This window comes from Dendrobates tinctorius, unplaced genomic scaffold (assembly GCF_039654945.1).
Source record: "Dendrobates tinctorius isolate UK_male_01 unplaced genomic scaffold, ASM3965494v1 ptg000062l, whole genome shotgun sequence".
Classification (NCBI taxonomy): domain Eukaryota; kingdom Metazoa; phylum Chordata; class Amphibia; order Anura; family Dendrobatidae; genus Dendrobates; species Dendrobates tinctorius.
Window position 1 is genome coordinate 11,938,364 of NW_027361730.1, and position 14,018 is coordinate 11,952,381.

Here is a 14,018-nt window from a genome sequence, read left to right on the forward strand (position 1 = left end):
ATATTTCACCTTTGGCTAAATCAAAGCAAAATCCAGAACAGAGTCACTGCAAAAAAAAGTTTTTTTGTTTTTTTTTAAAGACTAAAAACTCTGTAGGATCAGGCTATTTTCAGTATGGTATGAGTTGGGGGTCTCTGCTGTTTTTCCCATACACTTCTCTATAGAACTGATACTAATTGTTACAATATAAAACATGCCATCAAGTGTACATTTTTTTAAATTTATCAGATTCTGGTCCAGAATCCATGGTATTATTCCAACTTTTTATTTGCACACAATTTTGACTGTGTACTTTCCTGTTCCTGGCTGCCAAATAGACTGTGAGGCATTCATGTAAGTAAAGATCTGTTCCTTTGCAGAAGTCAGATGCAGATACGACAGAGTTCTGATAAATCAAAAATAGTCCAAAATTGTACTAGATAAATATGACATACCTAAAGCTGGACACCTTAGATAGAATATGCTCATCCACATATGCCCATGTTTCAAGCTTCCTGTCATAAGTTGATAATCATTTATATTTTTCATTATTATGTTTTCATGCTATACTCGCTGTGATGCTCTTCCCCCTTTTTTTAATCTTTCTTTCCCCTTTACACTTAATGACCACTATTTCTATTCATATACAGTGAGGAAAATAAGTAATTGATACACTGCCGGTTTTGCAAGCTTTCCCACCTACAAATAATGGATAGGAAAAAACATAAACTACCGTAGGTCAGATGGGGAATCATCCCTACTGACAAGAAGTGAATCCAAACAGGAATAATACAAATATATTTTATTGGTATGACAATTTAAAAAAAAAAAAAAAAAAAATCAGACACCACCCACAATTGCCAAGAGGATGTTAATATGGATGGGGTTATAAAGAGGTGGCAGGGTTACTGTAGGGCTATTCCGATACATATTAAAAGCCATAAAGGTAGGATGTGGAAAAATCTGAAAATTATCAGTATTAGGCGTACTGCTGTCTTTATGTCCCTAGCTGGAACAATCATATTTGGTATGTCAATCTATGCAGTTCTTTGCGGAGCTCTGCAGTATATACCAAGACGAAAGGGATGTCACTATGCTGATATTGATATTAGTATTTTTCAGTGAAGTGATTCATAAGTGGGATAATGTGAAACTATGCATTCCCTTCGTAGGCTATGCATTGTATATACCCAAAAGGTCTATCCCGACATAAGAGTTTACTGGTAAATTTGTGACTTTAAGAACCCCTGCAAACCAACTCAGTGTCCATGTTTTTACCTACCCCGAGAGTGACAAGACAGAGTGCTGCGTTCCCCCTCACTTCTCACACCCGTTTAGCTGATTGCTTCTTCTGGGGGCTTGTAGGGTTGGGGGGATTGTGCATGTTAAGTACCCTGTGAGAGCGCTGTATGCGTGGCCCTTATTGGTTTTCACTGGGGCATCAATTTTTAGAGCATGATGACTCGACTCCGATTCTTCAGGCTAATGGGACTTCCTGGTTGTGCTCCAGATGAGCATCTGAGCCGCAGTGGAACGCTCCGCGGTCACCTGATGAAGCACTTACGGAAGTCAACGGAGGTCAGGCCGGGAACATGTGTATTGATGTCACAGTGTATTTTGGTTAATGACAAATATATATACTGGTAAAAATAAAAGGAAAGAAGAAAAGAAAATTGCACATGGGATAAAAAGGTGAAAAATTAATGGAGCGGTCCGTAATTTTTTATTGTAGGTTTACTTCAACGGTAAGTGACAGAATATAAAAAAAAATCCAGAAAATCACCTTGTATAAATTTTACATAATTCATTTGCATCTTGTTTCATGAAATAAGTATTTGATACAATGGAAAAACAGAAACTACTATTTGGTACAGAAACTTTTATTTGCAATTACAAAGGTCAGATGTTTCCTGTAGTTCTTGACCAAGTTTGCACACACTGCGGCAGGGATTTTGGCACACTCCTCCATAGAGATCTTCTCCAGATCTTTCAGGTTTCGGGGCTGTCACTGGGCAACATTGAGTTTCATCTCCCTCCAAAGATTTTCTATTGGGTTCAGGTTTGGAGACTGGCTAGGCCACTCCAGGACATTGAAATTGTTCTTACGAAGCTACTCCTTAGTTCCCCTGGCTGTGTGATTTTCTAAAAATTGTGCCAACAGTTGTCTCCTCACCAAACTGCTTGGGTCCTATAGCCCATCCCAGCCTTGTGCAGGTCTACAATTTTGTCCCAAGTGTCCTTTAGACAGCTCTTGATAGAGATGTTGGAGTGTGACTGACTGAGTTTGCGGACAGGTGTCTTTTATTTATGCAGGTAACAAGTTCAGACAGATGAAATTAATACAGGTAATGAGTTCAGAGTAGGAGGGCTTCTTAAAGAAAAGCACAAGTTTGTGAGAGGCAGAATTCTTGCTGGTTGGTAGGTGATCAAACACTTATTTCATGCATAAAAAACAAATCTGAACTGAGAAAAGTAAGTTAATGTGTATGCACAATGTAAGTGCATATTAACACATGACCATTAACCAGAGAAAACAAAAAACACAAATCCTGAACTAAAAAGTAAAAAATATACTGCGAATGATGCATAAAGGTAATAATAAGGGTATTTAGTAAACATAATTTTGATCAAAATAATGTACAAGCCATCCCGCCACGTCACGGCAACCCTTGTGGGACAGTCCCTAATCTAGTATTTAAAACCTTTTCACTTGCCAAGTGGCGTGAATGTGAATAAGGGTCGAGCGGCTGAACCACTAACAGCTTAGGCCAGACTGGATGGCTTTCCCAGCTCAGAAAGAGGGCGGTCAAAATTATGTTTACTAAATACCCTTATTATTATTATTACCTTTATGCATCATTTGCAGTATATTTTTTACTTTTTAGTTCAGGATATTTGTGTTTTTTGTTTTTTTACTTATTTCATGCAATAAAATGCAATTGAATTATTTAAAAATCCAACAGCGTGATTGCCTGAGTTTTATTTTTATATTCTGTCTCTCACAGTTGAAGTGTACCTACGATAAGAATTTCAGACCTCCAGTGGCGTAACTACAAAGTTATGGGCCCTGGTGCAAACTTTCAAATGGGGGCCCCCCAAATGCCAAAATACATGCACATCTCCGCTCCGTACACCTCGTACACGCACGGCTCCGCTCCGTACACCTCGTACAAGTGCGGCTCCGCTCCGTACACCTCGTACATGCGCGGCTCCGCTTCGTACACACTCCGCTCCGTATACCTCGTACTCGCTCCGTATACCTCGTACACGCTCCGTATACCTCGTACACGCGCGGCTCCGCTCCATACACCTCGTACACGTGGATCCGCTCCGTACACCTCGTATATTCACGGCTCCTGTCCGTGCACCTCATACACACGCGGCTCCGCTCCGTACACGTCGTACACACGTGACTCCGCTCCGTACACCTCGAACACACACGGCTGCGCTCCGTACACCTTGTACACACACGGCTGCGCTCCGTACACCTTGTACACATACGGTTGCGCTCCGTACACCTCGTACACACATGACTGCGCTCCGTTCACCTCGTACACACATGGCTGCGCTCCGTACACCTCGTACACACTGCTTCGCTCCGTACACCTCGCACACACACGGCCCTGCTACATCCAGCCTGTAATCCCCTCCTGACCCCACACATAAACGTACCCTCATCCACCATGACAACCAGCACAGCAGAGTCCTGCAGACACGGAGGCTCCTGATCATGTGACCCCTGACTCCTCCCCCTCATGTGACCTCATCACAGGTCCTGTGGGCACAGAGCAGCCATCCTGTCAGGCCAATTGCAGCCTGGCAGCCAATAAAAGAACGGCGCTGCACAGCCAATGAGCTGCTGCAGCTCCGCGATTGGGCCCATAAGGACTCCGGGCCCCATCGCAGCTGTGATCGCAGTAGTCCCGCCCCTGCAGACCTTTCCATTCAATGTAGATGGGAAAGCGTGGAAAATCGACACTGTATCAAATGCTTATTTTCCCCACTGTATGTCCAATTCTGCCCCTGTACACGTGGAGACACTGTAGATATCCAGTTTTAGGCCATTTTCACACAATGAGCTTTTACCGTATATACTCGAGTATAAGTCGATCCGAGTATAAGTCGACCCCCCTAATTTTGCCACAAAAAACTGGGAAAACTTATTGACTAGAGTATAAGTCTAGGGTGGGAAATGCTCCATAGATTATTCCCCCATATGGTGTCCTCAGAAGAAGCTCCATAGATTATTCCCCCATATGCTGCCCCCAGAAGAAGCTCCATAGATTGTTCCCTCATATGCTGCCCCCAGAAGAAGCTCCATAGATTGTTCCCTCATATGCTGCCCCCAGAAGAAGCTCCATAGATTGTTCCCCCATATGCTGCCCCCAGAAGAAGCTCCATAGATTGTTCCCCCATATGCTGCCCCCAGAAGAAGCTCCATAGATTGTTCCCCCATATGCTGCCCCCAGAAGAAGCTCCATAGATTGTTCCCCCCATATGCTGCCCCCAGAAGAAGCTCCATAGATTGTTCCCCCATATGCTGCCCCCAGAAGAAGCTCCATAGATTGTTCCCTCATATGCTGCCCCCAGAAGAAGCTCCATAGATTGTTCCCTCATATGCTGCCCCCAGAAGAAGCTCCATAGATTGTTCCCTCATATGCTGCCCCCAGAAGAAGCTCCATAGATTGTTCCCCCATATGCTGCCCCCATGCTGCTGCTGCTGCATGTAAAAATAAAAAAAATGACATACTCACCTCTCCGTCGCTGGGTGTCAGATTCTCACCTGTCCTGCGTCCATGTCTGCTCACCACTATCTGCCACGTCATCAGTCAGTGTCGTTCAGACTGCAGGGGGCGCGGCGCTCACTAACCACGTCACCGCGCCCTCTGCTGTCTGAAGTCACTGACCGATGACAGACAGCAGCAAGCAGCCATGGACGCAGGACAGGTGAGTATCGCTATACTTACCCGTCCTGACGCTGTCTCTTGAGCCCCCAGCTTCTTTGTGCTCTCTCTTCCTGCCTTCAGCGGTCACGTGGTACCGCTCATTAAAACTCATGAATATGCGCATATTCATGAGTTTTAATGAGTGGCACCACGTGACCGCTGAAGGCAGGAAGAGAGAGCACGGGGAGAAGCTGGGGGCTCAAGTCACAGCGTCAGGACGGGTAAGTATGACCTGACACTTCCGCCCCCTCCGACCCCCTTTGTATATGACTCGAATATAAGACGAGAGGGGGACTTTCAGCCCAATTTTTTGGGCTGAAAATCTCGACTTATATTCGAGTATATACTTTTCTTTTTTATTCTGTGTATTTTTGAAAAATTGTTCATAACCTATTTTACTTAATCAATACAGAAATGGTGCAGAAAATCTGCAACATCAAAAACACACAAAAAGCTCATAGTGGAAACAAAGCATTAGGCTATGTTGACACTTTGCATTTTTGCAACTTTTTTATGCCAAATTTAAGCTGTGTTTAAGCTACTTATAAAACGCAGGTTTTGCTTAGTTTTTGTTACATTTTAATGCAGTTTTCTCAGGGTACATTTCTCTTGAGCATTCTGATAAAGTTTAGTGAATAAAAAAAAAATCTGATTAAACTTCATCAGGTTTTGGTACCAAATACGCATCAAAACCTGATACCTGCATTTTTTTGCTAAAGCGTTTTTTTTCTTTTTTTTTTTTTTTTAACGCATTTAAATAATTTTGGAAAAAAGTGTCTGTGTGTAAGACTGTAAACTTTGTTTTTATGCATTGTATTTTTTTTTTCTTTGCTGCCAATTTTTGCGACAGAATCAATGCTTTGGCCATGACCGCAAAGTGTCCTCATCCCGAGTATTAGAAAAGAATCGTGTACCTTCATTAGAAACCGATCCAACTAGTTACACAGAACAGTGACACCTTCCATTCTGCAGCATGTTTGTTCGCCAGCACATGACGTCTCGTAACCTGATAAGATCGTATGATTTGAAGGCAGTGTGACTAAAGCCCCCGTTACACATAGCAATATCGCTAGCAATATCGCTGTAACGTCACCGATATCGCTATGTCTGATACTTACCTCCGACCGCTCCCCCGCTGATTATCGCTGATCGCGCGAGACTGTCCTGGACCGTTTCTTGTCGTCAGCTTCCTGCTGGGCTTCCTGTGGCAGCGAGGCGTGGACGCGGGCGGGAGGACTTAAGGATCGCCTCGTCTGACAGGTAAGTAGCGACCCCCGACCCCTGCTATGTCGCTGGTGAGATCTGCCTGTGTGGCAGCTCACTAGCAACCACTTAGCGATGCACCAGCGATCCATATCGCTGGTGCATCGCTAAGTGTAACGGTACCCTTAGACTGATCAGAAAATAGACATATTAGCATGTACCGTACGCACCTGTACTCATGGCTTGTCTGGTTCTATGCTGCTGTATTTTCATGCATCGGAGAAAATTGAGATTGAACCATGTATTATGAATAGTTTTGCCTCATTAGGATTTGTATTTATAGCAGAATTTGGAGGTTCACTGGTCTTAAGAATTTCTATTAAATACATACTAATTAAAGTGACTGGTATTATCATGTTGAAGCAGATCAGCCCCATGTAAGGACCACAGAATATATGACAGGCATGCCCTCCAATTGCTGAAAATGATGCAAGAAATCTTGTGCTGTTTGCCTAATAGTGTAAGGATCAGAGAATATACCAGACACACAGTTATAAGTCTGGTGCAATTATGAAGGGAAATGCGTGCATGAAACGCTAAAATGCTTTGCTAAAATCAAGGTATCAATTTATTCAACTTTCTTTGATCTATGTGCCCATACAGATGACTTTGGAGGTTGAATCATACTGATCCCCCCTTGAAGGGGTTTTTCAATATTAACTAATGTTTTAATAATTTTGTCACTATTGTAAAATAAGAATAGTACCTAATTTTTTCCCTGACAGTCCAGAGTAAGGCTGTGTGCACGCGGTGCGGATATCCAGTGGTTCCGCAGCGGATTTTTCCGCGCAGAAACGCGGCATATCCGCATTGTGATGTACAGTAGCATTAAAATGAATGAAAAAAAAAACCGCTGTGCAGACGCTGCGGATTTTTCCGCGGTACAAAATCCGCAGCATGTTACTTCTTTTGTGCGGTTTTCCATCTCCCCTGTCACCAAATCCGCAGGGGGAAAACCGCAGTAGAAAACCGCATGAAAAATGGAAGAAATCCGCAGGAAAAATGCAGGTCATTTGACCTGCGGATTTCTTCAATTCTGCGCGGAAAAATCCGCAGGGCCAAAAAGTCTGTGTGCACTAAGCCTTAATCCTCCTTCTCCACTCTCAGTCTTTGTGTACATGCGGCTGGCACGTGACTTCTTCAGCTAGTTTCTGGTCATAAGCCATACTGCTAGAATCATGGGTTCAAGCCTTGGTGGAAAGACTATTCGAGCACCGTTGCTTTTCTTGTTTTACAATGTTTTCTTAATATTAGATAAACCCTTTTATTTGTTAGTAAGGTGTAAATCATACTTCTACAACAAACTATGCGTGTTTTGATGGTCATCTTTGTTGGAGATCTTTTCAAAATAAGCAAAAATCCAATAAACATCTTGAATTTAAATAAAACAATTACCGGTACCTGATTGGTTATTAGTAGAGATGAGTGAATTTGTTCGGACTCTGCTTCGAATATGATCGGAATTGAATGTTTTTTTTTTTTTCAATATTCGCCAAACACAGCCGAACGTCATTAGAGTCAATGGAAGTAGAAATTACCGAATATGTTTGGAACCGATCATAAGATATGCATTCATCACAAATTTATCAAAATCATATTTGGGGGCAAAATCCGAACAAATTAGCTCATCTCTTGTTATTAGAACAAAACCTTATTTGTAGTTTACTACTCAATGCAGCGATGTCTTCATATGCGAGGTCTCAATATATGTAACAGTCAGATTATGACTAAGACTTCCTCATTGGTGTGCCGGTGCTTGACTTCATGTTTTTGTCTTTTTTTTTTAAGGTTGCTTAATAAAATTTATTTTTTAGCCACCTTCGCTTACAGCTGGATATCTTTCTCCTTCCTGTTCATGTTAATTGTGGCGGCTCACCACGATCCGTGCTGGGCGTTGGTTGGCTTAGGGAATTATTGTACAGCGGTAAGCTGACTTTCATTCACTTTTTTCCATTAGTTTGTGACCTGACGGATCACTCCAGTTTGTTTGCTGAGCGATCTGGAAATCACAACTCAATGTCACAAGCTCTCAATGCAAGTCTATGAGAGCCTTGTTCTGGTTGTCATAGACTTACATTGAGAGCTTGTAACCGTTACCAGATGACTTCCTTTCGATCAGTCAGAAGTGGCGATCACAGAATGGCGGATCTGGATCGGAGCTGCATCGGAAAAAGCTGAAGACGGCGGCTGACAAGTATATTACTAGGGTAAAGGAACTTAGATTAGTAGCACCACTCCAGTGATGAAATATAAAACAAATGCTGCTTTAAACAAGTGGTGCTTTAAACAAACTACTTAAACTCCTTCGCACGTGCACTAGTGCAATGTAGTTCCAACACCACCTTGTAAATATGTGATGCGAGGATTGTGTAAGTTCAGGGGCCATGGCACACTAAAGTTCTGTGCCCCCAAAAATGCATTAAGAAAATGTAGAATCTCAATGAGATTTTTACAATTTTTTTTGGACAGTCTTTACAAGCTGTTCAGAACTCGAAGTCTTGAGTCCATTCTGATGCATATGTTGTAATTTCTTTGCTTGTTTTTTTTTTTTAATTTTTTTCACTTATTTTGAATTTTATTATATTTTATCTTTTTCTAAAACAGTATAATTTTTATATTTTTACAGGTCATCGGCAATCATATACAGAATTGTCCTGGTTGTGGTGGCTCTATTCTAAGCACAAATGTGTGTGTATGGTCACATATTAAACCTCCTTTGAGACCTTACCATCTGTGTTTTTTTGAGGTATGTTGCACTGTACTTGCTTTTCATTTGTGTTCCTTTATCAAGTATTTAAATTGCAGAGTACCGTATATACTCGTGTATAAGACGACCCCCCCCCTAATTTTGCCACAAAAAGCTGGGAAAACTTAATGACTCGCGTAGAAGCCTAGTGTGGAAAATGCAGCAGCTACTGGTAAATTTCAAAAATAAAAATAAATAAAAATAGATACCAATAAAAGTAAAATTAATTGAGACTTCAGTAGGTTAAATGTTTTTGAATATCCATATTGAATCAGGAGCCCCATATGATGCTTCATACAGTTCATAATGGCCCCATAAGATGCTCCATACAAAATACACCCCATATGCTGCACAAAGGCGAATAATATGCCCCATTTGCTGCTCCATAAAGGTTATGGCCCCATAAGATGTTCCATAGATTATGCCCCATATGCTGCCCATAAAATGCTCCATAGATTATGCCCCATATGATGCTCCATAGATTATGCCCCCATAAGATGCTCCATAAGATGCTCCATTGATTATGCCCCCATATGCTGTCCCATAAGATGCTCCATAGATTATGCCCCATATGCTGCCGCTGCTGCTGCAAATAAAAAGAAAATGACATACTCACCCCTTGTCGCTGGGACCAGGTGCCGGTGTCCTGAGCAGGCAGGGACACTGGCGCGCTATGGGGGCCAGGTGCCGGTGTCCCTGCTGGCTCAGGGCCCCGGCACCTCAGATATTCACCTGTCCCCGTTCCACCGCTACCGCTCTGTCTTCCGGGTCCTCTGTCAGTGACGCTCAGGCAGCAGAGGGCGCGGTGCGCACTAACTACATCACTGCGCCCTCTGACCTGAACACAGCCAGAGGACAGAGCGGCGTTCAGCGGTGGACCGGGGACATGTGAATCTTGCATATACTTACCCCCTCCTGGCGCAGTCTCTGCAGCCCCGCTTCTCCCACGGTCTCAGGCTCCTTCCTTCAGCTGTCACGTGGTATCGCTCATTAAAGTCATGAATATGCGCATATTGACTTTAATGAGCGGTACCACGTGACCGCTGAAGGAACGAGTCTGAGACCGTGGGAGAAGTGGGGGGGCTGCAGAGACACATCGGGGGGGGGGGGGGGTAAGTATGATCTGACACCCCCGCTCCCCCTCCCTAAGCCCGGGGGGGGGGGGACTTTCTTCAGCCCCCTGAAATTATCGGCTTATACGCGAGTATATACGGTATATATTCCCAAATGTACAATGAAATTGCATTTCCACATAACAATCTTATTAACAAACCTTATTACAATCGCTGGCTCCCCCAAACGAACATTTGATCGATGTTTAGTCCATTATATGTATTGTTACATGTTCCAGTTATTAGAAGATTAATTGCATGATTTTCTCTAATTGATTATTGTGGTGGTTACTTTAATTGGTTTGAATTATAATGTTAATCTGTGTATGTGAAGGGGCCAGCCTGTCAGCGAGCCTCGCTATTAAGAAAACTCTGCAGTGCATCTACAGCTATGGTCTTGTTGCTTTTCTGTAGTTTATTATTCCCCGAGACATAAGCAGCAGATTAATAAATCTTTCTAGTCCTGTATTCTGGGCGCCAGCTCTGATGTGCTGTAAGGCTGTGTTCACGTCACTTTTTTTTTTTTGTTTCCAGTTGACATTTATGCTGGGAAAATCTCTGTTTATAGTATCAGAGGCTGAGATATAGCGATCATCCGTTACCCTCAGACTATAATCGTAGTCATTTAACAGATACAGCATTAACTTTTAAATAGCTTTCCATGAGAAATCAATTAAAAGATTATACCCTATGCTCTAGCACAAATTGTCTTTAATGGCATCTTTTTGAAAGCTATTCGAAAAACTCATCTGCTTAACCCCTTCATGACCCAGCCTATTTTGACCTTAATGACCTGGCCATTTTTTGCTAATCTGACCAGTGTCCCTTTGTGAGGTAACTCAGGAACGCTTCAATGGATCCTAGCGATTTTGAGATTGTTTTTTTTCGTGACATATTGGGCTTCATGTTAGTGGTAAATTTACGTAGATAATTTTTGCGTTTATTTGTGAAAAAAAACAAATTTTGCAAAAATTTTGAGCAATTTTCAAATTTTGAATTGTTCTGTTAAACTAGAGAGTTTTGTGACACAAAATAGTTAAATAACATTTCCCACATGTCTACTTTTACATCAGCACATTTTTGGAAACAAAATTATTTTTTGTTAGTAAGTTATAAGGGTTAAAAGTTGACCAGCAATTTCTCATTTTTACAACAAAATTTACAAAACCATTTTTTTAGGGACCACCTCACATTTGAAGTCACTTGAAGTTGTTGTGCAATTTGTCCTGAGTACACCGATACCCCATATGTGGGGGGAAACCACTGTTTTGGCACATGGGAGAGCTCGGAAGGGAAGGAGCGCCATTTTGGAGTGCAGACTTTGATGGAATGTTCTGCGGGCGTCATGTTGCGTTTGCAGAGCTCCTGATGTGCCTAAACAGGAGAAAGCCCCCTCAAGTGACGCCATTTTGGAAATTAGACCCTCCAAGGAGCTTATCTAGATGTGTAGTGAGCACTTTGAACCCCCTACAGAAGTTTATAAACGCAGAGCCGTGAAAATAAAAAATCATTTTTTTTCCCCAAAAAAATAATTTTTAGCACGCTATCTTTTATTTTCCCAAGGGTAACAGGAGAAATTGGACCCCAAAAGATGTTGTCCAATTTGTCCTGAGTATGCTGGTACCCCATATGTAGGGGGAACCACTGTTTGGGCGCATGGCAGGGCTCAGAAGGGAAGGAGCCCCATTTGACTTTTTGAATGGAAAATTAGCTCGGGAGGGAAGTAGTGACGTTTTGAAATGCCGACTTTGATGGAATGGTCTGTGGGCATCATGTTATGTTTTCAGAGCCCCTGATGTGCCTAAACTGTGGAAACCCCCTACAAGTGACCCCATTTTGGAAACTAGACCCCCCCAAGCAACTTATCTAAATGTGTGGTGAGCAATTTGAACTTCCGAGTGCTTCACAGAAGTCTATAATGCAGAGCCGTGAAAATAAAAAATCTTGGAAGGGAGGGAGCACCGTTTGACTTTTTGAACGCAAAATTGGCTGGAATTAATGGTGGCGCCATGTCGCGTTTGGAGACCCCCTGATGTGCCTAAACAGTGGAAACCCCTCAATTCCAATTCCAACTCTAACCCTAACCACAACCCTAACCCCAACACATCCCTAACCCTAATCCCAACCCTAACCATAACCCTAACCCAAACACACCCCTAATCCCAACCCTAACCATAACCCTAACCCAAACACACCCCTAATCCCAACCCTAACCATAACTCTAACCACAAGCCTAACCCTAATCCCAACCCTAACCCCAACACACCCTTAACCCTAATTCCAACCCTAACCCTAATTCCAACCCTAATAAATATTTTATTTATTTTATTATTTGTCCCTACCTATGGGGGTGATAAGGGGGGTGATTTACATTTTTTTTTTTACTTTGATCACTGTGATAGGATCTATCACAGTGATCAAAACGAATGAATGGAATCTGCTGTTTGGCAGATTCGACGGGCGCACTGCGCTTGCGCCCGCCATTTTGGTAGATGGCGGCGCCCATGATCCGGGACGGCGGGACTCGGAGGGTACCGGGGGTTGATCGGAAGGTGGGGGGACCGGAGGGAAGGGGAGGGGAAGCAGATGATGACGGCGGCAGATCTCCCCTGTCACTCGGTGGCGGGAGGCGATTGCTTTCGTCAGTCGTTGGGGGGGTGGGTCGGATCGGTGTCTCTAGCCATGGCCGATGCTATTTCAGCATCGGCCATGGTGGGATTGTAATATTTCATCAAATTTCATTGATGAAATATTACTATCGCTCTGATGGGCTGTTTCACTTTCAACAGACAATCAGAGCGATCGTAGCCACGGGGGGGCGAAGCCACCCCCCTTGGGGTGAAGCACAAAGGGTCCTGTGTCTGCAGGTCGGGTGACCTTTCAGTGACACCGGTCACCCGACCCGCAGGGGGCTTATCAATTCATGATGCCACATTGGCGTCATGGGTCGGATTGGCACCGACTTTCATGACACCTACGTGGCGTCAAAGGTCGGGAAGGGATTAAAGGGAATCTGTCAGCAGGATTTCACACCCTAAACTGTTTGTATGTGCATGTAGCTCTTTCAATGGCAAGTTCAGCAATACTCTTACCTAAACAGGCCATTCCTCTGTCACTGAGACATCAGCATTTGAATTGACATGCAATTGAGGAAGAAGAGCTATTTTGTAGATCTGAAGCCTCTGTCACTCCAGCTCCATTACTCTCCCAGCACTGCTTCCTCCTGCATAACTAACAGCTCCACTGCCTGAAGTCACACAGCATAGAGGCTTTCCGTCTGGCAGGAGGCGGCGGCGCTGGGTGGGGAATAGAGCTGTAGATGATAGATCTACCATAGTTCTTCACACTCATTTTCATATCAATTCAAACGTTGATCTCTCAGTAATGGAGGAAGGACTGGCCATGTAAAGGTATTGCTGGGATTGTCTTTGAAAAAGCTGCATGCTTATAATAATAGTTTGGGGGTGTAATCCCTCTGACAGATTCCCTTTTCAAAATGCCATACAGTGGCATCTGTCGTCTACAGGCTGCTATGTTCAAAAACTTAGATGTTTAGCATATCCTTTTTTTTTGCCCTGGACTCTGTGGGATGAAATAACAGTCTACTATTCCATACCTTGAGAAATATCCACAAACATATCAACGATATAAAGGGGCTTTAAATCCTATAAATCAGTATCCCCATCATAATCCAAAATATAAGTGGGTGCTGTATAAGCATATATCAATAGAAAGCAGATAACAAGTATCCAATAATACCACTCCAAAAGGCAATAATAAAATAGGTACATTTTTATTAAACAGCATACACATTAAAAAAAAACATGAATCAGGATTACCCATGAAACATGTTTGTGGTAAAGAGGAAATAGTCAAATCCATATGCGTGGTGAAGCAGATGAATATTGGGACTCAGGTATTAAATCGTAACCTTGCAAAAAGTTCATATAGCCAGAGGTATATTGGTTAATA

At 43.0% G+C, this 14,018-nt stretch overlaps 1 protein-coding gene across 4 annotated transcripts in view; it reads left to right on the forward strand.

Annotated features, from left to right (window-relative positions):
* PPP6R2 (protein phosphatase 6 regulatory subunit 2) overlaps positions 1-14,018 on the forward strand; it is a 277,099-nt gene that overhangs the window by 54,702 nt on the left and 208,379 nt on the right. For all 4 annotated transcript variants that reach the window (XM_073579254.1, XM_073579253.1, XM_073579256.1 and 1 more), the window contains exon 2: positions 8,815-8,934. The gene's annotated coding sequence lies outside the window, so the exon portion shown is untranslated. The remainder of the gene's footprint in view (positions 1-8,814; positions 8,935-14,018) is intronic.